At 41.6% G+C, this 24,115-nt stretch overlaps 1 protein-coding gene across 2 annotated transcripts in view; it reads left to right on the forward strand.

Annotated features, from left to right (window-relative positions):
• Nucleotides 1-19,349: 19,349 nt before the first annotated feature.
• The window catches only part of HHAT (hedgehog acyltransferase), a 321,836-nt gene continuing 317,070 nt past the window's right edge, over nucleotides 19,350-24,115 (forward strand). The window contains exon 1 of one of the 2 annotated variants that reach the window (XM_063114373.1): nucleotides 19,350-19,555. The gene's annotated coding sequence lies outside the window, so the exon portion shown is untranslated. The remainder of the gene's footprint in view (nucleotides 19,556-24,115) is intronic. The other variant, XM_063114372.1, reaches the window with a different exon arrangement.

A 24,115-nucleotide genomic window follows, 5' to 3' on the forward strand; every position in this document is an offset into this window, starting at 1 on the left:
ATGAAATAGTGACTGTTGTGGTTGAATTAGTGGCAGAAGGCCCACAACCTGCCATAAGCTATTCCCCCAATCTCTAGGTATTTCCTGAGGGTCTCTGCAGAATACCTAGACTACTATGGAGCACTGTTTGAAAACCGTAGCCTGATAGATGAAGTGTAATTTCAACCTTAGTGTTTCTTGGGTACACAGTTGGTCACCTTGATAGTAGTAACCCAAGTTTTATTGAATTCTCTTGTCACGTGCTCATCTAGGACCTTGTACCTGTTTCAAGAAGGTCCCACCCAGACTCCATGGCGTATGTCTCATATGTCTTTATGAATGGTGATCATGTTATCATAGTCAACGCACAGACTCCCCTAGGTTTATCCCCTTTTCTCTGGCCCCAGCCCCAGCCCCATCCAATGTCCTCTGTCTGCAAAGCCTCTTGAGGGTGGCTCTCCATTGTCCCAGCTTCTAGCCATCGCAATCATTATTCCAGCATCCAAGCCAACTAAATCTAGGGGCCAAGGCTTTCCATCCACAAGGACCAGAGCAGCACTATATTCTGGCCCATCTATCCAGCAACCTGTGTCATGCTGGTCCCTTGGGGACATAAGAATGATACTTTGTCTCGGGCCTCACAGAGTCCTTCAAGAAGGCCAATCCTGTAGCTTCAGCTTGCAGGCCCTCTTCGATAGGGCTCAGACAACAAGCAAAGTTTCCAGGTATGGGACAAATCCCACACTGGCCTTGCATTTCCACCCCTACCAGGTGGCCACCAAAACTCCTCCCTTCCAATTCAGCCTCATACGACAAACCTGCAAATGGACTATTCTTGTCCACCCAGCAGTTTAGGTCCATTCTCTGACTTAAACCTCAGTTTGGATTCAAAGTGGAATTCACCAGATGACATGACTCTAACCAGATTTAATATCGGCTGTCCTGCTTTCCTTCCAATGACACTATTGACTTCTTTAAGCCATGGTCTGAGCCCAGTGCTGAGGGTGCCATGAACCCAGGCAGAGGAATGTGCTCAGGACATGAGACAGTCTCAGCAAGTGCATCAGTCCTTTTGGCCCTTGGAATGAATGTGTTACCCAAAGGGCAGCTACTGTCTCGACTAGATTTCCCTGAAAGCTATGAAGAAAAACAAACAAACAGACCACAAAGACTATTTCCTGGCTCTTCCAGCAACTCTATCTAGTTTTGAGTGGGTTTTCTTATTATTATTACTCCTTCCTTTGGGAAACAAATTAAAGTTGTGTGTTTATTTCAGCAACACTGAGAAACACAAAGAGCAAACCTTGCAAAAGGGTGATCCTCTTGCCCATTCCAGATAGTTGCCAACAACCACATGAAAAGGAACAGTGTACTTGAAGGCATTGCATTATGCCATAGGTTTGCCTTAGAATATTACTTCTAATTCCATTTATATCTTAAATTCACTCAAGGTTGGGTCCCCATCACACCATCCACAGTCATTTAAAGACTTAGGTGATAAAGGAATGATCACACTGACATAGACTCTCATCTTACCAGACAGAACACGATTCTACTACAAGCTAGTTGTGACCACACTCAGCGTCTGGGACGGGGAACACCTGTTGTGCTCTTTTCCCATTGGCTCTCCTTTTGGGTCAGACTGGAGACAGTTTTACAGCATCTGAGAAGCCCTAATTGAGGACTTTCAAGGCTGGTTTCAGTTAGGGGCCCCTAGAGTCCAGCGTTTTCAGATTCTTCCAAGGGGACTATTCCCGATCAATCTTTCTCCTGCCAGTAGCAACGACCTCCCGTAACTGTGATGTGTTACTGTGCTAAAAGAACTGCTCTTCTCTAGGATGAGGAAGGGACAGAACAAAGGCCGTGGAAGGGACAGAACAAAGGCCGTGAAAGGAACTAGGAAATGCACATGTATCAGTTTCCTACAGCTGCCCTGACAAAGTACCACAGAAAAATGGTAGCTTAAAACAACAGAAATTTGTTCTCTCACAGTTCTGGAGGTCAGAAGCCCAAAATCAAGGTGCTGGCAGGGTTGGCTCTTTCTGGAGACACTGAGGGAGAATCCATCCCACGCCTCGCTGCTGGCTTCTGGTGGCTGCTGGCAGTCCTTGGCATCCCTTGGCTTGTGGGTCCCTCTCCCCAGTCTCTGTCTCCACATTGCCTTCCTCCCCGTGCATCTTCTCCCCTTCTCTTCTAAGGACACTTGTCATTGGATTTAGGGCCCACCCTAATCAAGGATAATCTCATTTCAAGATTCTTCATTATATTGCAAAGACCTTTTTTCCAAATAAAGTCACATTCACAGGTTCCATGTCTTTTTTTCAGGGGGGAGAGGAGAAGAGCTAGAACCACTCAATCACCGCAACATGTAAAGGAAAATCAAGTAAATCCAAATGAGAAAGGCGATGAACACCTCTGTAGCCCTTTAAGAACACATAGAATAGACCGGAGTTGTGAACTGGGAGTCAAGATTTTGGGTTATGGTCTTAGTTCTGTCAGTAGTGACACTGGGATCTTGGGCAAGACCCTCTCCTTTGCAGGCCTGATTTCTACATTTGTAAAATGTGAGGGTGGATTAAATTAGCTCTAAAGTAACTTCCATCTCTGGTGTTCTATGATTCTACACGAATAGCTTTTTCCTAACTAGTTCTCACACGGGCTTATGCGCACACACACGGGTCCGAAGCATACCCCACCTCCTGATCACACCAGACACCTCCCAGACCCTATCGTGATTTCCACACTGAGTCTAGAATTTACACTTTCTAATGTGGGGGCATTTTGGAAGCTAACTTCCATTATGTCATGTTTGACTTGGCTGGAGAAATAAATTTGGCAGTGTGTAGAGATGCCACACCTTTATGTTGTGGGTTTTTCCACAATCTTCTTGGTATCCTGGATTTTGGAAAACTTTCCTTTCTCATTTTGCAATTGTGTACTTCAGTCTCTGGTCTTCAGCATGCCCACTGCTCTTTCTGGCCCAGGAGTGGCCCTCATCTCAGACGGGGTGTCCTGGCTCTGGCCAGAAGAAGAAGGTGGTGGACAAAGAAGAGAGGCCTGGAAACTCCACGGCATCATTTCTTCATGGAACTCCTGCTGGTAAAATGACCACAGAGTGGAAATTCCATGCAATGCTACTCCAGAAGACCTGTGTGGCATCTAATTTTGGTGGATTAACTGAATCTTATATGACAGCTGGCCAGAGGAAAGGTGTAGTCATGGAATCAGAGAATAACAGAGCTGTAGAATTTCATACAATTTTTCAGTGTGTATGCATTTTTTCTAAAAGGTAAGTTCTGTGAGAGGACAGGGTCTTGTCAGTCTTGTTCACAGCTGCGTCCTCGGCACCTAGCTCAGCGTGTGGCACGTGGCAGGCACTCGTTAAACTTCTGACTGTGAATGAAAATGAATCAGATTCTTAGAGGAGTTCAGATCGCACACAGCGTCCTCATTTCGGATTCATTTTCAGTAGCCAGAAATGTTAGTAGCTAACACTTCAGTTTCTCCGCTAAATAACTGATGAGCTAAAGATGATTAAAGGTATTAAGGAAATTCTGCTGCTGCTTAGCTCTGGGCTCCTTCTGTTACAGGCGTTCTAACTGAGCGTCCCAACTCCCTGTTCTGTAAACTTGAGTATTTTAACATCGGTTTCTCTTACACTTCTGTCTTGGTCTCCCCGTTCTCCCACTGGGTGCCCCCACCTCCCGTGCACCCCGCCACCCCCCACACCCACATACACACACACATCACACACCACACACACTACACACACTACACACCACACACACACACCACACCACACATGCACACCACACACACCACACCACACCACACCACACATTCACACCACACACACATCACACCCACCACACACATCACACCACACACCACACACACCACTCACACACACCACCCACACACACCACACCACACATGCGCACACACCACGCACGCACACCACACACCATGTACACACACACAACACGCACACACACCACACCACACATAACACACACACACACCACACCACACATACACACACACACCACACACACACACACACACACCGCACACACACGACACTATACACACACACCACACACACCATACATACACCACCCACCACACCACACATACACACCACACACACCACACACACACACGTTCACACACAGCACACACACACACACCACATACACACACACTACATACACACATCAGACACACCACACACACACACCACACCACACACACACACACACGACACCATACACACACACCACACACACCATACATACACCACCCACCACACCACACATACACACCACACACACCACACATACATACACACGACACACACATCACACCCACCACACACACCACACCACACACCACACACACCACCCACACACACCACACCACACACACACACACACGACACCATACACACACACCACACACACCATACATACACCACCCACCACACCACACATACACACCACACACACCACACATACCTACACACGACACACACATCACACCCACCACACACATCACACCACACACCACACACACCACCCACACACACCACACCACACACACACACACACGACACCATACACACACACCACACACACCATACATACACCACCCACCACACCACACATACACACCACACACACCACACATACATACACACGACACACACATCACACCCACCACACACACCACACCACACACCACACACACCACCCACACACACCACACCACACATGCACACACACCATGCACACACGCCACACACCACACACACTACATACACACATCAGACACACCACACACACACACACACACCACATACACACACACACTACATACACACATCAGACACACCACACACACCACGCACACACACCACACACCACACACACTACATACACACATCAGACACACCCCACACCACACACCACACCACACACCACACACACGCGCTCACAGAGCACACACACGCGCTCACAGAGCACACACACACACACACACACACACACACACACACACACACACACACACACACACACACACACACACACACGGCGGAGGGTCTGGTCTCCGCCATCAGCGTGGCACCTACAGAAACAAACAAGGTCTTGGGTCGCCACCTAGTGGTGCCCCTCCATCGCTGCAGGTCCCCATCGCTTCCGAAGGAGCTGTCCCAGGGAGAGGCCGGCACGGAGGTACTTGGAAGACGGCCCCGTCCTCCAGGCGTGTGAGAGCGGCCCTGACCTGGGCCCCAGGGGCAGGAGGGCGAGCCCGGGCGTGCCTCACCTCCGCGGGGTCAGCGGCCAGAGGCTGCGGTTGCGCGGCAGGGAGACCCTGAACCACCCGAAGGAAGTGACGCCATGGGCTCCTTGTCAGAGATGCCTTGGACACGGAGGCAGCTGGGACAGACTGTCTGTTTCCTGGGAAAAGGTCAGGCTTTGAGAGACTTGCTTTGCAAAGATCCCTCGCCTCAACTTTGAACTTTCCATTCGAGTTCCTTTATAGAGCTGTCCCGAGGGACTGAGAAGCTGGAGTGACTGTGGAGGACACAGAAAAGGACCCACCGTAAGCAGTGATCAGAGAACAGGGGCGAGCGGAACTCAGTGGAACTCAGAGCCACGGGGCTATGGGGTTGAACTGACCAGGGGTTTGGGCCACAGCATCGAATGAGGCTCCTGGGAGGAGGGAGCACTCGGGAACCGTTCCACATGGTCCCCAACCTTCTCAGGTCCCAGGGTGCTGAACCCCAAGAAGGAGGTGCCGCTGGGAGACAGAGAAAAATAAAAGACCAGCGCTGATCAGACACACACCGTTAGGGAAGCCTTCCTTCCCGCTCCATACACCATCCTGCAGGAGCCAGTGAATGGTACCCTCGCGTGACATCGCCTCCCCTTTGCTAATTTGATCAATTTTCACCTGAATAAAAATGTATCCAATGTGTGCTGGCTCCCACCTTTACCCAAGGATAGCTCTGTGGAAGCGCTTCTCATCTGCCGACAAGTTCTGCCTGTAAATTCCTAGGTTTCTCCACTGAAAACAAACAGAACTTTCCCTCAAGCCTGCTGTCCATACTTATCCACACCCACTCTCTCCTTGCCAGTGTCTCCAAAGAGCAGTTTATTCTGACCGCTTGTTCTGACCCCATTTCCATCTGGCTTCTGTCCTAACCATTCTCTGGAAACTGCCCTTTTGGAGATTGCTCATGACTTTCTAATTGCCTAATCCAAAGGTCTCATTAATAACAACATGTCAGGTTTGATATTTTATACAGTCACAGCCCCTAGCGTTCAGGATGTAACTATTTTCCTAGAACTGACCTCAGATCATTAACTTAACCTCCAATGTCTGCTTGGCAGTGGAAAATGTAGTCATCCTAAATTAAGATAAACTCAGACAATTCTGTTTTAAAACAGAATTAAAATGTGGTCTCTTTGTGGTAGCTAATCGGGAGTTCTCTTCTCCTTATTTCCTCATTCTTTCAGTCTCCATAGCTGCAGAGGACATTCTTTCAGTCTCCATAGCTGCAGAGGACATGGTCTTGGGTCAGAGCTTATGCATCATGCTGGTTTGGGGAGGAAGGCAGTGCCCGGCTCATCCGTGTACACCAGCTCCCACTGCTGGGCAACTCCTCCCACTTGGCCCCATTATCTTGAGCCAGCATCAGTTCCTGATGTCCAAGTTTTCACCATCACCTCCCCTTGCCTACATCCTTATGGTTTCTGGTGATGGACAAATTTCTTTGTGACTGCAATAGAAAACACATTTTACATCATGGCACACTACACAAATGAAACAGCTTCATGAGACAAAATTTATCAGTGCCTTGTAATGTATTCCAGTGTTTTCTATGCCATTGTATTTTATTTCCTTTAGTGCTGGTTTTATGCCCCAAAATCAATTTAATGATCCAAGAGTAGGTCTCAGCCTGCAGTTTGAAAAACACTGCCTTAATTGTGGGTTTACTTGGTTCAGGGGCTAGGTGCTGTGCCCCATACCAAAATTCAGAGAACAGCTACACGCTTGTTTTGTTCTCTCTCAAAATGTACAGTTTTTGGAATAAAAGAAAGTCCTGCCTTTCAAGCTGTTGTCTCTACTATGGGTTTAAAATAAATTCATTTAGACATTCAACAGATTTTTTATTCTCAGTCTTATCTACTCTGTGTCTGAGAACAATGTGTATGGAATATGACAGAATGACCGAGAAAAGAGTAATGGGTATAAAGAAGCACAGAGAAATAAAACCTCAGTTAATATTTCCAGGCATTGTATATTCATTCGGTAATAGTGATAATAGCTCGTTACGACTGAGTGCATTCTATGGGTCAGGCACTGTGCTTAGCAGTTCACATTTATTATTTCAGCTAATCCTTATAACATCCCTATGCAATTATTACCCCCACTTTGTAAAATGGAAACTAAGTCTGACCTATATTTGACCTTGTCCCCTCTCTCCACATCTAGAGAACTTTTCTCATGTCTGTTTCTTCTTTTGAGCTTACTCTGCCTCTATAAAATGAGAGATGGAGACTAGACTATCTCTTTCTGCTTGGAAGGAGCTCAACAGCCTTTCAAAAGCACAGCAGATTTCTAGTAGGTTTGAAAGTGACAGTCTCATTGCACAAGCCTGTGCTGCAGCTGTGCGCGATCCCTCCCGCCGCCCTCAGCCATTCTCCATCCAGGGCTCCCTGTGGCCTAGAACTCAAGGTCTTCCACAAGCTCTTACCAACCTGAAAGGGACTGGGAGTCATTCCTGATTCTTAGCAACCTGCAAGTTTTCATAGGAAATGACCATAGTAACTTCCCTTTATCTTTTCTAAAACCCACATCTATAAAAGAGAGAAAGATGCTATGATAATGTAAACAAAAGACAATTACCAACTATTGATTTTCCCTTGAATTTGGTGAGTTCCTTCATTTGTTCAGCAAATATTTATTGCATATATACCAGGTACTGTTCTAAGTGCTGCTGGAGATTTGGTGGTAAACACGATTTAGATCAAATTCTTGCACTTCTGTATTGCCCTTTTTTTATTGCTTATTTGGGAATTTTCTTGTATGCTGTATTCAAGTACTAATGAGATAATATTAACATTATATTTTTAGTTCTTTGTGACAAAAACAAGTGTGTTTCTACAAAACTTTCGATTCTGTTGTGTGGAGACTGAAGGGGAGAAGTAATGTACTACATTGCTGTGTGAAAGGTATTTCTTACTGGGAGATGTGATTTTTAAGAAGGCTTGAAAAGCACAGGTTAGTGTCTGCCCTCCCCAAACCAGCTCCTATAGAATGAAAATTCCAGAATCAGGCAAGATTTTATTTAATGCACTAGATGTGCTTATCTGCTTCTAAGTTTATTGCAGTCCAGAATATACAAGAACAGTATTATGTGCATACAGTCAGGAGCCTGTTTCTTTCTCTCCTTTGTTCTAATTGGTTTTGAAGGTTGAAATCCTGGTTCATACAAATAGGTTATTGTGAATGGTAATAATAGGGATGCATTCTTTTTGCCTTGCAATGGAAATTATTCTTTAATCTTACTCTAAAATGATGACGAATTTAATGTCTTGTGATCATTCTTTAGTGCAAATGAAGAACCAAGCTGCAATAATTCACTTGCCTCTTTTGGGTACCAAATTTAGGTCAATTATTGATTCGGGGTTTTGAAAAGAAATTAGTTCTTTCATTTGAAAATTTTTCTGTAATATTTATAATTTCTTTTCTGGAAACTAATGATTACAAGTTTGAAACTGAGAAGCAAAATGTAACAATATCCCTAATTTTATTTCAGTCACACTGTCTTTGCTAACAATGTCCTCTTCAGTATGTTGCAATGTTATTAGGAACAATATTAGAGTGATTGCTTTTAAGTCTTACTTGCCATAACAAAATATCCTTGGAATCCTGGATATGTTTGGCTTTCTGAATTATATTGTTGTTTTCTCCCTGAAGTTAGTTATATATTTAAGATCATTAAACATATCAAAAACCTCTGTTAAACATAAATCCCAAACATCACCCTTAACACTGTGATTGCTTGCCAAATAAGATTGCTTTTCAACTATAAAAATGTGCCTGTTACTTCTGAGTTTATTCACCCTGCTTAGTACTTTCCCTCAGGACAACCAATGAACTTCAGTATACTTCAGCATGAGGGTGTGGTTAGCACCATTCCAAACAAAATTCGTCAATGTTTTGGCTATTTCATGAACTGTCCAATAAATTTAATAACCTTCATCATGTTTTTCAACACTTTCATGACATATAGCAGAATTATCTCTAGGGATAGCATGTAGAATTCCTATTGATGCTAATTTCTAAACACAACTGTTATTGGTAACTTCTAACAATATTTTAATAACTTTGTTGTGTTTTCTAGCCATATCTGCTGACCCCATCATTCATAATTCCGTTATTATTTTTTCAGTTTAATAGATATTGGCCAACAAAGCATTTTTTCCAGTTTTGTAAATATATCTAATCCATGGTGTACGAGGTTAAATTTAAACAATACACACACACATGCTCACACACATCTTGTTATCTTGCACACACTAGAGGAGCTGAACGACTTGCAGTATCTATGCTCTTTCTGGGATGGATCTTAAGCTCTACAATGGATTTTAACTGAATAAGAAGTGTGGCTCTAGAAGATTCTACAGTATTGCAAGATTGGCTGGAAATAGTATTATCCCAAAGAACTGTGAATTTAAATTTATCAGCTGATGTAGCAATAAAAGTAATGTGTACCATATTTGTTCATGTAGAAGAGTAATTTTTCAACAACTGCACAAGCCATTTTTTCTTTTTCAAATCATATGCAACTAGATCTCATTAACAGTCTCTAGAATGACTAAGAAATTGTGCCAATAATTTTTGTCTTTTGTTTTTCTTTAAAAATATTTGAGGGGCTTGTTGATAAGACCAGCACACTATGCTTCCAAGTGTCCTGCTAGTTTTGAAGGTGTCAATAATATATTGGAGTTTGTCATTTTTGTTGGATTTTACACACTGAATAAAATATTTGAAATAATCTGCCTTGTAAAGCCTTACATTCTCTTTTTCTTTTTAAAATGCACCTCAAATGTCTTCTGGGAACAAGAACAACAAAAAATGCACCTGAAATGAAGTTGGAGCTTACTGATTAGAATCAATGATTTTCTCAGCATTGGCACTATTTACAATTCTAGATATTTGGAGGTTGAAGTTGGGCATTCCTCTAGTTTTCACATCATTCTTTTTTCTTATAGTAATAAGAAATCCTGTTAAAGGGAAATGCATGCTAATTTAATGAAATGTACATTTAATGCAAACTTAAAACATGTCCCACTTGATAATGTCCTTTTAGAAAAATGCTTTACAATGAACTCTGAACAATGTTAATATAAAAATATAAACTGTTAATTGTCTTATAATGATGATGGCCATATTCACATTATGTACCAGAAAATCAAATGAGATGTTTGTTTTTAGAAGATAGAGTGACTTGGGCCGAGCCTGTGGTGCACTCGGGAGAGAGCGGTGCTGGGAGCGTCGTGCGTTCGGATCCTATATGGGAATGGCTGGTGCACTCACTGGCTGAGCGCCGGTCACGAAAAAGACAAAAAAAAAAAAAAAAAGAAGATAGCGTGACTTCTACTAGTCAATGGATAGTCACCATATTCTTTCATTATCTCTCTTAATCCTGGTCATAGAAATTGGGCACAGTATTTCCAACAATGTTCACAATTCTTAATAAAAGTCCAGTGATGTGTTCTCGTGTTTTCTATTCTGTTCATTCTATTCACCTATTATACTCTACTCTATTCCATTTCATTAAAAACTTAAGTCTAGTTTATTTTATAATCTACTAATATGCCTTGCATGTTGTCTGAATAACACTGACATAAATAATAAATATATAAACAAACAAGAGAAGTTCAGAGAGTGGTAAGTGTTACAGAAAAGCATAAAAGAATAGCATGATAGAATAGAGAGTGACTGGCAGGGATTAATTTTGCCAGGGTGGTCAGGAAAGGCTTCTTGGAGGAGGTGACATTACTCTGCATAGGTCAGGCTACTGATATGAGTTCAGGGTTTTATGGGTATTTTGAACTACATTATTTTAATTGTGCTTATTATTTGCTAGTTGGTTTGTGCATATTTGGTGTTTTGTGTATACCCTCAGCTAGACTGCAACTTCCTGCAGGACAAGTCTTATTTTTTGAAAAACATTACCCAGTGCTCAATTACTTGCTGTGTGTAAAGTAGATGCTGGACAAATGGTAGTTCAATGTTGACTATCAAAAATCACCATTAATCAGCTTTGACATCCTCATAGGTGGAGCAGACTAGAGCCTGTGCCTGCTGGTGAGTGTTAGGAAGTCCCGTGAATCCCTCAGAATAACTCTCTGTTATGGCCTGGGTGTGTAATTTTATAATTAGAAATTCACTCTTTTGTCTTAAAGCCTTACTCAGTTAAGTCTTAACAACCATTTGTGCCTATGTTGAATGAGTATAATTTCTCATGACTGAGTCATGGTTGGATTTAAAAGAAGAGCTGGCCTGGTTAATCCCTCCTAAGCACCAGTTCTGTGATCTGGAGAGTTGCTACCAGGTGCTCCGGGCTGCCTGTCTGGACAGAAGGCCCCCCTGTGATACTCAGACCCTGCTAACTGAGGGAGCCAAAGAGAAAACACAACCACTGCAGGCGCCTGATTAATGACTTATGATTAAAATAATGGCATGAAAAGTGACTGACCATTAATTACCCACATTTACATACAAATTTTGGTATTTTTGCTTTTAAAGAAATACAAGACCAAGGCATAAATTTTTTCCCTCTTTTAAACCTCAATTATCATCAATTTTGCTCGGTTTACTCTATTTCTGGTTTGCTTCTCAACTCCAGGGAGGGCTCTCCCTAGCTTGGCTTGTACAATGAGAACAGAAGCCTCCCAAGCCAACGCAGCTCTGGGTATGTCTGGCCCCAGGGCTGGCTGCTCTGGCTCCAAGTCAGGGAGTTCCATAAACCTGACTGCTTCAAGACAGGCACAGATCTTCAAAGGCCAGACACTTCTGCCTGTGTATAAAGCATTAAAGTGGTGGTGGTGGGGGAATCCTCCCCACTTCTCTCTCCCCTCCCATCTACTCTCCCCCTAATAAACCCAACTTTTCTCCTGGTGTTTAGGCTTGGCATTGGTATACTCCAATCATCTTTCACTTCCAAGAGGAACTTAGTCTCCTACTATCCATTCCTTCCACTCCAAACTCTGGCCTTTAAAAGTTGTCTATGCTTTTCAACAAGTCATATTGCAAAAGCTGGATATACACTTGCAAAAGCTGGATATACACATACAAAAGAATGAAGTTACCTTACACCGTATACAACATATGTATATATATACCATATATAACTCAAAATAGGTCAAACACCTAAACATAAGAACTAAAACTGTAAAACTTTCAGAAGAAAACAGGAAGATCTTCGTGACATTGAATTTGGCAATGAAATATCAGAGATGACATCAAAAGCACCAGCAACAAAAGAAAAAATAGATAAATTGGACTTCATCAAAATTAAAACTGCTGTGCATCAAAAGACAATCAATAAAGTGCAGAGGCAGCCCACAGAAAAGGAGAAAATATTGGCAAATCATATATCTAAAAAGGGATTAATATTCAGAATGTATAATGAACTCCTATAACTCAGCAACAAAAAACAAATAACAAAATTTTAAAATGGGCAGAGGATTTGATTAAACATTTCTCCAAAGAGGATATGTAAATGACCAATAAGCACATGAAAACTTTTTCAACATCACTAACCATTAGGGAAATGCAAACCAAAACCACAGTGTGGTACCACCTCACACCCATTAGGATGGATACTATAAAAACAAACAAACAAACAAGAAAATAGCAAGTGTTGATGAGGATCTGGGAAAGCTGGAACCTTGTGCACTGTTGGTGGGAATGTAAAATGGTGCAGCCTCTAAGAAAACCAGTATGGCAGTTCCTCAAAAAATTAAAAATAGTATCACCATATAACCCAGCAATTCCATTTCTGAGCACATACTCAAAAGAATTTAAAGCAGGGTCTCAAAGAGATATTTGTATACCCATACATAGCAGCATTACTCACAATAGCCAAAAGATGGGAGCAACCCAAGAGTTCATTAATGGATGAATGGATAAAAATGTGGTATATAATAGAATACTATAAGCCTTAAAAAGGAAAGAAATTTTGACACATGTTACAACGTGGATGAACTTTATGGGTTATGCTAAGGGAAATAAGCCAGTCACAAAAGGACAAATGCTGTATGATTTTAGATGAGGTACACAGAGTATTGAAATTCGTAGAGACAGAAGGTAGAATGGTAATTGCCAGGGTCTGGAGGGAAGAGGGGAATGAGGAGTTGTTGCTTAATGGATATAGAGTTTCGGTTTTACAAGATGCAGAGACTGAATTGCACAGCAATGTGAATGTACTTAACACTACGGGATTGTACTCTTAAAAATGGTTAAAATGGCAAATGTATATATTTTACTGCATACTACAAAAAAAGATGTCTGTGCCATTAAGCGTGTGCCTTTTAGCGTTTAATCCTGTTGGGGCTCAGAAATACCAGCATATGGTACTACCCCAAAGTATGGTATATACAACACCCCAAAATATGGACTGAAGAAGCTGCCCCAGCTAAAATGATGTCACCAAGATGGCAGAATAGATAATCCCCGCAGTTGCTCCCCACTAAAAACAGATCAACTTAGAACTATTAAAACATAAAAACTGCCATCCAGAAATCACTAGAACTTGGGAGAAGATGAGGAGAGACCCATGGAATCTTGGGTGGAAGGCATGGAAGATTGTGGTGACCAGGAGGAGGGATGACCTCATCAGCTTAAGCTCCAGCTGCTTCCCTGGTCAGTGTGGCACAGCACATGGAGCAGCTACCAGCTCACAGAGCAGCTACCTAGAGATGGCAAAGCTGCAGCAGTACCCTTTGAGTGAAGCTAGTTGGAGTAAACAGGGGAGATGGCTGCTGTGATTGCTCGCAAAAAGAAAAAAAAAAAAAAACTTCAGTGCACCATCCCATCTACCAGGCCAGCAAAGCTACTCACAAGCTTCCCCTGGTCTGGCATAGGAGGGAGGGGCTGCAGGCAATAAGAGGAAGAAATCACCCAGAGATTGGTGAGTTTTTGTGGGGGACTCATGCGGGATCTGCCCCATGGGAAATGTTTGAAGTGCTGAGAGTGGGGGCTGATCCACCAGGGAGCACTGGGGTGCAGCATTGGCCACTGTTGCTGCTTTCCATTCAACACAGGTGCCATGCAGTGGAGACCGGTCAGTGCACTAGAACTGCAGGGACCATGGTTTATGGGAAAGACTCAGTCCTAGGCAGGATCTCTCAGACAACTCAATTGCTTTTGTGGAGATCCCATATGACCCTGAAGTGACCAAAAGGCTGACAATTAAAACCTGGTCCACACAAAAACTTATCCCCGGTGTGAAAAACAACAGGAAAGCAGCAATTTTTCTCAGGCACAGAGTTCAAGTTCTGATCACCACAGGAAATTTCCCACAATCTGGGAATTAACCACCAGACAGCAAATTAGTTCCAGTGAAGTATTTAAGTGGTGGTGATTACTATTAATCCAAAACTCAACAGGGAAAAAAAAAGGAAACAATAAACAAACCCCACAAAACAGAGACAAAGTTCTGACATTTTGAGCAGTAAAGAACATCACCAAAGAACAACCCTAAAACCTGGAAGAGATAGCCATCTCCTCAAATGTACAGGCAACAATGTAAATACACAAAGATCAAGAAAGAACAGAGAAAAAGGATACCAAACAAAGCACCAGCAATGGACCCAGAAGAACAATGAATTTGTGAAATGTATGACAGAGAATTCAGAATAATCCTCTTAAAGAGGCTGAGTGAGTCATAGAAAATACTGATAGAAAATTAAATGATATTTGGAAAGCAGTTCAAGAGCAGAATTAGAAACTTGACAAAAGAATAGAATCAATTAAAAAAAACAAATAGCAATCCTAGAAATAAAATATATATTATCTGAACTGAAAATCTCAATAGAAAGTTTTAACAGCAGACTCGATCAAACAGAGGAAAGAATCAGTGAGCTCAAACACAGAATATTCAAAATTATCTGATTGGAGGAGCAAAAAGAGAAGAGAATATAAAAAAGTGAACCAGAATTGCAGTAATTACGGGACTCCTTCAAGTGAAATAATCTCTGCATAATTGGTGTACCCAAAGGAGACTAAAAAGCAAGAGACCTAGAAAGCATACTTAAGGAAATAATAGCTGAAAATTTCCCAAGCATGGAGAAAGATGACAACATCCAGGTACAGGAAACTCAGAGGTCACCAATCAAATTCAATCCAAAGAGGAACAACCCAAGGCACATCATAATCACATTATCAAAAACCAAAGACAAAAAAAGAATACTGGAAGCAGCAAGAGAAAAGACACACATGGGGATGACTGGCTAGCTCAGTTTGTTAGAGCACAGCCTTGTAACACCAAGGTCAAGGGTTCAAATCCCTGTACTGACCAGCTGCACCCCCCCCCCCAAAAAAAAAGAAAAGAAAAGATGCACATAACAATAAGACTCTCAGTGATTTCTCAGTAGAAAACCTACAGGTCAGGAGATATATTCAAAGTGCTGAAGAAAAAAGACTCAACCAAGAATTATGTATCCAGCTAAACTAACCTTTAAGTATGAAGGAGAAATAATGTCTTTCCCAGACAAACAAAAGCTAAGGGAATGCATCAATACTAGACCTGCCTTACAAGAAATGCTAAAGGGAGCTCTTCAAGCTGAAAGAAGACAATGGTAAAGTGTATCAAGAAAATATTTAAAGGTATAAAACTTACTAGTAAAGTAAATGCACATTCTCAGAATACTCCAATGTTGTAAGGGTGGTGAATAACCCACTTATATCCTTACTATGAAGAATAAAGGACAAACCCAGCAAGAAAATAACAAATTTAACAATCATAGAAGACATAGGCAATATTAAAAGATACAGTCCAAAACAACAAAATGTCAAAAAGTGGAGGGGAATAATGTCAAAGCTTAGAGTTGGCTTTGTTTTATTTCTTTTTCTTAGCAGTCAACACTAAGTTATTTTAGTTTAAAATAATCTCATACAACTCTAACATGTTCTTTGTAAGCCTCATGGTAGCCAAAACACAAAAATGTACAATAGAAATATGAAAAATAAATAGTGAGAAATAAAAATCCACTACTAGAGAAAACCACTTACTAACAAATGAAGACAGTAAGACCAGAAAAAAAGTAAAAAAGAATCTGCAAAACAACCAGAAAAAAAGTAACAAAAATGGCAGAAATAAGTCCCTATATGTCAAAAATAACTCTAAATATAAATGGATTAAATCCCCCAATTAAAAGACACAGAGTGGTTGAATGGATTATAAAACAAGAACCAACAATATGCTGCCTACAAGAAACTCACTTCACCTATAAGGACACATATTTACTGAAAATGAAGAGATGGTAAAAGATATTACATGCAAATGGAAATCTAAAAAAGAGTAGCAGTAGCTAAACTTATAGCAGATAAAACAGACTTCAAGAGAAGGAAAGTAAAAAATGATAAGGTCATTATATAATGATAAAGGGATCAATTCAACAAGAGGATATAACAATTCTAAATATATACACAGCCAACTACAGAGTACTGAGATATATAAAGCAAATACTACTAGACCTAATGGTAGAGATAGACTACAATACAATAATAGTTGGGGATTTTAATATCCCACTTTCAGCAAAGGACAGGTCTTTCACACAGCAAATTAACCAAAAAACATGGAGTTAATCTACACTCTAGCATTATTTACAACAGCCAAGATATGGAAACAACATAAGTGTCCAACAACAGATGAATGGATAAAGAAATTGTGGCACATATACACAATGGAATATTATTCAGTCTTAAAAAAGAAGGAAACCCTGTCATTTTGTGACAACGTGGATGAATCTGGAGGACATTATGCTAAGTGAAATAAGCCAGACACAGAAAAACAAATACTGTATGATCTCACTTATATGTGAAATCTAAAAAAGTTGAATTCATAGAAGCAGAGAGTAGAGCAGTGGTGGCCAGGAGTCCAGACATATGGAAAACAGGGAGATATTGGTCAAAGGGTACAAACTTACAGTTATAAGATGAATAAGTTCAAAAGACCTAATGTCCAGCATGTTAAGTATAGTTAATAATGCATTGTATACTTGAAATTTGCTAAAAGAGTAGATCTTAAACATTTTACACACACACGTGATAATTATGTAAAGTGATGGATATGTAATTAGCTTGATTGGTAATCATTTCACAATGTATATGTATAACAACACATCACATTGTACAACTTGAATATATACAATTTGTATCTCTTAATTAAGGCTGAAATAAAAATAAAGCCTCAATAAAGCTGAAAAAAAAGAGAATTTTCTATAGTATGGATTATTTCCTTTGAATTTATTACCATGAACAGAATTAGAAAACAAAAGGTTTGAATGTTTTTAAGGATTTTCATACATTTTGAGGGTTTTGATATTGCCAAATTGCTGGCCTACCTAAGAGTTGCATGTGAGTGCTATCACATGGCATCCTTGCCAGCCTTTAATGTCATTTATTAATTTTTGCCAACTTTGTGAAAAATTGTTATTTTACCATGCATTTCTTTGAGCTTTTTGAAATACATGTGTTTCCTAATTTTATTTCCTTTTTTTTTTTTTTTAGTGAATTGTCTATTCATGTGTCTTGCTCATCTACAATTGCCTCCTAATGTGTTCTTATTGATTGCATTAAATCTATGTATAGTAAAAAAATAACAGTTTGCATGTTTCCTGCAAATACTTTCCCCAGTATATTGATTATTTTTAAATTTTGACTATTTTTATTGAATGATGTTTCTGATTTACCTGTAGTCAAATCTACCTTCATTTTCCTCTGTATTTTCAGGTGAAGATGGCGTGTATGTGCGCGCTCATGTGTAGATAGGTGTTACGTGTAAATGACAGGGAACCTGCATTAACATCCACTAGCGTCATTTAGAAATAAGGTAGGAGCTGTCGTCTCCTCCCTGTTCCCACTCTAATACTACGTGCGCTGAGCCCTTACTCCACCACTCCCTCCGCCAAACCCTTGGACCTAGAGTTGCCAGATAAAATATCCAGTTAAATTTGATTTTCAGATACCCAGGATGCCCAATCAAATTTTAGATAAATAATGGGTATCGGGTAATATTTTTTAGCCTAAGTATGCCCCAAATATTGCCTGGGCTATACTGATAACTAAAATTTCATTGTGTATCTCAAATTCAATTTTATTTGGATAGCCTGCATTTTTGCTACATCTGGCATTCCTACTTGGGGTTAGTCTGCTAACACCTGCCGTCCTGCTCTAGGTGTTGGGCTGGGGGTGGAAGCGAGGGAAGCTGAACGAGAAGATAATTCCAGTTCTCAGTTCCAGCTCATACTCTGGTTTCCCAGAGAATTTTGCCATCAGAAGGATAATACCCTGGACCATTACAATGACTGCTAGATTAAATTTCCTACAGCAGCCTGCGCTTTCTTGCTGCCTAAGGCAGGGTTATCCTTATCTACCTCATCATAGAACCACCCGAGACACTCAGTCCCTGGGGAGTCTGATTCCTTTGGTTGGAGGAGGAATCCAGAGCCCTCGGTTATAAGGGGCTGCAACGGTTTTAACAGGAGCCCAGGTGATTCTGCTCGGATAAGTCTGCGGGATTCTGGCAAGCTCGTCCCTCGGCGCGGCGTTGGAGCCTCTGAGGAGGGCACAGTCACCGTCCTAACTACATCCCGTTGAGGCATCTTCTGATCTTCCACATTTTTTTTTTTTTTTTACAACCCATTCAAAATCTTTGGTGTACGTTTTGCAGTCGTGATCTCTGTAAGTGGCTTTACAATTCATAGAGTTCATCCCATTTGAGCTTCACTCTAATCGGCGAGGAAAAGCAGGGAAGCTTATTTCTGTTTTACAGAGGTGGGCCGCGAGGCTCACAGGGCCTGAGTTCGGCCAGCAAGCTCGGGAAGCTGCCTGGGCTGCACAGCCCGCTCGCTTTCCACCCACCAAGCCACCTCCACTCGCCTGCAAAACGTCCGCGGGGACCGCCGGTGTTGGCTGTGCGGCCACCTCGAGCTCCAGGTGACTTCCGCCCAGCCAGTAACCTGCAGCCAGCCCGAGCTGCAATTAGCACAGGCGGGCGTGGGGGCGGGGAGCGCGGCTCCGCGCAGGGGCCGGCCGCCGGGGGCGCGGGCACGGCGGCGGGGGCGCGCCCCGAGGACGCGCACCGGGCTGCTCCTCCCAGGGGCCGCTCCGGGGAACGAGCGCGGCGGCCCGGGAAGCCCGCAGCCGCCTCCGGGACTCGGAAGTGCCGAGAGAGGGGTGCTGGGAACTCGTGGCGCGTGAGCGTCGCCGTCGCCGCCGCCCGGGACAGCCCGGAGGTTGGTAGCTGGTGACCGGAGGGGGTCCCGGGGAGGTTAGGAGCTATTTTTTCTGCACTTTACCCTGTTGAAAGACAGACAAGCTCGGGAGACTTTGCATTTCCTACCCGGTGCCCGGGTGCGCGCCCGAGGGCGGGACGGAGGAAGTTCCCGGTGCCGCGGAGGAGACAAAGGCAAAGGCGGGGATCTGGGCGCCGGGAGCCCGGAGCCCGCCCAGTCCACGCACGCCCCTGCCCGCGCCCTCTCTCCTTGGCTCGGTCCCCAGTTTCCAGCACTGCTGCCGGGAATTGCGACCTCTTGTCCCTCTGGCAGTATGAGAGGTGCGCCTGCCTGGCTGCTGCGACAGCAGGGGCACCATAGTTAGAGGTCTCTTTTGCTTTGTGCATGGGATTCAGTTTCCATCATCTCTTCTGAGTCTAGCCTCCAGGTAGCACCGATCTTTATGTGGAAAAGCCATATTGCCCCCAGTCCTCACCCAAGGTGCTAGGGGTGGCATTGGTGTCGAGAAACTTGCTGCTTCCCGTGTTCATTGCTTTTGGATCAGGGCTGTCGGGCTAGGGGGTTGTCACTCTCAGTGGTTTGCTTTCTGTGGGGATGACGCTCATTGTTTCTGTCCCTTTCTGTTTTGTATTTCTCATTAATTAATTCATCCATCCTCAGAGCTAGGCACCTACTTTAATGTGATTCAGTGCTCTGGGAACACCAGAGAGGGAAATCTTCACTGACTTTTTTTATAGTGGACTTTGAAGAATGATTTTTTCCTTCCATTTTTCATGTTCCATCTTCCCTATGATTTTTCTCCCTCCTTTCTCACTGGGCAGCCGCTAACTGCGATTTAAGTGTTGGTTAAGGATAGTTCTGACCTGAGAAGTTCAATTAACACTAATTTAAGGGGACCATCCCCTAACTGCGATTTAAGTGTATCCCCTAACTGCGATTTAAGTGTTGGTTAAGGATAGTTCTGACCTGAGAAGTTCAATTAACACTAATTTAAGGGGACCATGTGGTTGCCCGGTGCTTTAGATACATCGTTTCTAAACCTTACAGTAACTGGGAAAGATAAGTAGTGTGAGGCCTTCTCACAGTGGACTAGAGAAAGGCTTGGAGGGGTGCCAAAGCCGTAAACGAGTATGGCCCAGGGCTAGGTATTGGACTTCTCTTTTGGATCAAAGCTTGTGCTTTATCTGCTGTTTACTTTGCTCCGTCCTTGGGAAGTAGGTTAGATGGACCAACCTAGGGTGAAGGCGAAGTCTCTGGAGGGAGCAGTCATTTTTGTGGGTGGCTAGATGTTGGTGGGAACTCTGTTACTTAATGCATAAAATAAACAAACAAAAAAACATCGGGTTATAACTTAAAAGCTATCAAAATAGTATTTAAAAAACCAAATTTATGATGACTATGGTGGTGTTTCTTTATTAATGCAGTAAGTAACAGAATTCAGTGGTGTAGCAAATAACTCCTGTAATTTCAAAGTAGTGAAGCCCATGTTGATATTTTGCAGTATCTGCAACAGCTGCACTGATACGAAAATATCTGTGACTTTTATTGGTGATAAAGTCACCAGAACTGTTCTTAGTACTGTGGTTTGTTGTCCACATTTATAATCCAGTGAAATATTGATTTTCAGTTAGAGACTCATGAAAATGAAGATGTATGAAAAAGAAATTTATGAGCTTGTGGCCCCCTGCATTGTACTTATGGACTCCTTGAGGGTGGAAGGCTGGGTATCCTAGGTTACAACCAGCTTAATGGTGGTTTTTCTTCTAAGTTCTTGCTGGTCACCCTAGTGCATGACTAATAGCAGTTTTCTTGTTCATTTAGTGTCTCCTTTTGCTCAGGTTCATCATAGTTTTTTTCCAGTGGTAAAGCTTTTGAGAGGGAATTGCTGGATTGTTTACACACTCCACTAGCTTTGCTCCTGTGAAGGGTAATACTGCTGGAGAGTATTCCTGAGATAGTAGATGTGTCTCATATAGTGCACACCAGCTGTGTGTGTGTGTGTGTGTGTGTGTGTGTGTGTGAGTGTGTGTGTGTGTGAGTGTGTGTGAGTGTGGGTGGAAATGAACCTTAGTGGTATATGGTATTGCTAGTGTCGGAAGAAAAAGGAGTTATCACTACATATCCCACAGGCATTTAAAAGATCTTAAGTTATTATGACCAATTTCATGGTAATGCATTTGAAAACAAGATGAAATGGACAAGCTTTTCAAATAAGATGTCTCACCTAAGTTGTGAGAACTAGAAAATCAGTAGTTCTATATCTATTGAAGAAATTGAATTTGTAGTTAAATACCTTTCTATAGCAAAATTTTCAGGCCCAGATGGCTTCACTAGTGAAATTTTCCAAACATAAAAATATGAAAAAGAAAGACCACTCGCTGGTTGCTTTTATGAGCCCAGCATAACCCTGTAACTAAAGCTTGAGAAGGACATTCCAAGAAAATTATGGGCTAAATGCTCACAAAAAAAGATGCAAAAGTCTTAATGTATTGGTAAATCAAATCTAGCAATCTATAATAAAGATAATAAATTATAACCAAGTTGGATTTATCCCAGGATTGTAAACTTTGTCTAACATTAGAAAAATCAATAAATGCAATTTAACCCCATACATAGAATACAGGAGAAAAACTATTTGATAAAATTCAATACCCATTCATAATAAAAACCCTTTGCCAGCTGAAACATTGAGAGAAATTAAAGAAGATGTAAAATAATAGAGGGAATATTATTGTTCTGCAAATAAATGTATAGATTTAGTGCGATCCCAATAAAAGTCTCAGCAGATTTTTTTCAAAAATAGAAGTTGATAAGCCAATTTTAAAATTTATTTGAAATTCTAGACAATCTAAGAAGAGCAAAATTGGAGGACTTATGCTATTGGGTCAATGTATAGTTATATGAGTGTGATTTTGGCACAAGGCCGGACAGACCATGGAACTGAGTAGAGAATCCATAAACAGGCTTATACCTATGTGATCTTTTGATTTATGACAGAGGTGACACTGCAGTGTAATGGAGATGGGATAGCCTTTTCAGTAAATGATGCTGGGTCAATTGGATATCCAGACTGATGTACAAAATCAATCTTGATCATTTATCTCATCCCATATACAAAAATTAATCAAGATATATCAGACACCTAAGTGTGAAAGCTAAAACAATAAAGCTTCTGGAAGAAGGCGAAGTAAAATATCTCTATGACCCAGGGAGAAAGGTGTATTGAATAAAACACAAAAAGTACAAATTGTAAAGGAAAGTATTGGTAAGAACTATGTCCATCTAAAGATTCCATGAAGAGAAGACAAGCTACAGAACTAGTGAAGGTGTGAGGATACTCGAAAAATTTGGTGGAAAAACAGAATTGAAAGTTAATACAATCTCTCCATGAACTTTCTGAAGTACTCTTGTATTTGTAGTACATATATCCAAATAGAGAACTCATACCCAGAATGTAGAAGGAACTTCTATAAATCATTAAGAAAAAGATGGACAGCTCAGTAGCAAAAGGGGCAAGTGTCACTTCATAAAAGAGGATCTCCAAATTTCCAATAAACAGGAGAAGGTGAACGGCCTTATTGATAATTAGGGAAATACAAATTAAAACTACAATGGGATATTACTATATATATATATACTCACCAGAGTGGCTGAAATTAAAGACTATCAGTGCTAAGTACTGGTTAGGATATGGATAAACTAGAACTCTCCTACATTGCTGGTGGGTATGAAAATTAGTACAACTGCTTTGGAAATCTGTTTTATAGTATCATTTACTAAATGTGACCCAGCTATGCCACTCTTAGGTAGACACTCAAAGTAAGGCATACATACATGCACCAAAAGATGTGTAAAAGAATACTCTGAGCAGTATTATTCCTAAAAGCCCTGAGCTGGAAAAAAACTCACACATTCATCAATAGTAAAATGGATAAGTGTGTAAATAGTTTATACAATTGGAATACTCTACAGTAACGAAAATGAACAAATTATTGCCTTACTCAACATCATGGATGAATCTCACAAACATAAAGGTGGGCCAAAAGAAGATAGACACAAAAGAGTAAGTGCTGTGTGATTTCATTTATATGAAGTTCAAAAACAGGCAAAACTAAACCATGGTGGTAGAAGTCAGGCTAGTGACCAGGAAAGGACAAAAGGGGCTTCTAAGGCATCCAGTTTTTATATCAGTGGTAATTACCTGGGTGAGTCCACTTCTTGAAAGCTTTAACTGTTTTTCTTTATTTAAGTATATGTTAATGAAAAGTTTACTTAAAGTATTATATTGTAAAAAAAAATTTGGTTCATTCAGATGCCCCTAATCTGGGGAGTGTAAGATGTAGTGGGCATGATTCTTGGTGATTAAGAAGGCTTGAAATAGGTTGAGAATTTTCAGGGGAAAGAAAGCAGTATGACATCAGCAGCTTTTTTGAATTAGGGGCTTATAAAATCGACTCTTTTTTGCTAGTCTTTAACAGCAGAGAACTGGCTTAAGAGAAGTTCATATAAAAAGACTTAGAGTTATGTTTGATTATAAGATTGATAGTGAGGTGGAAGCCAAAAAAGTGCGGAGGCGCATACTGAGTACGATATTT

Source organism: Cynocephalus volans, chromosome 11 (assembly GCF_027409185.1).
Source record: "Cynocephalus volans isolate mCynVol1 chromosome 11, mCynVol1.pri, whole genome shotgun sequence".
Classification (NCBI taxonomy): Eukaryota; Metazoa; Chordata; class Mammalia; order Dermoptera; family Cynocephalidae; genus Cynocephalus; species Cynocephalus volans.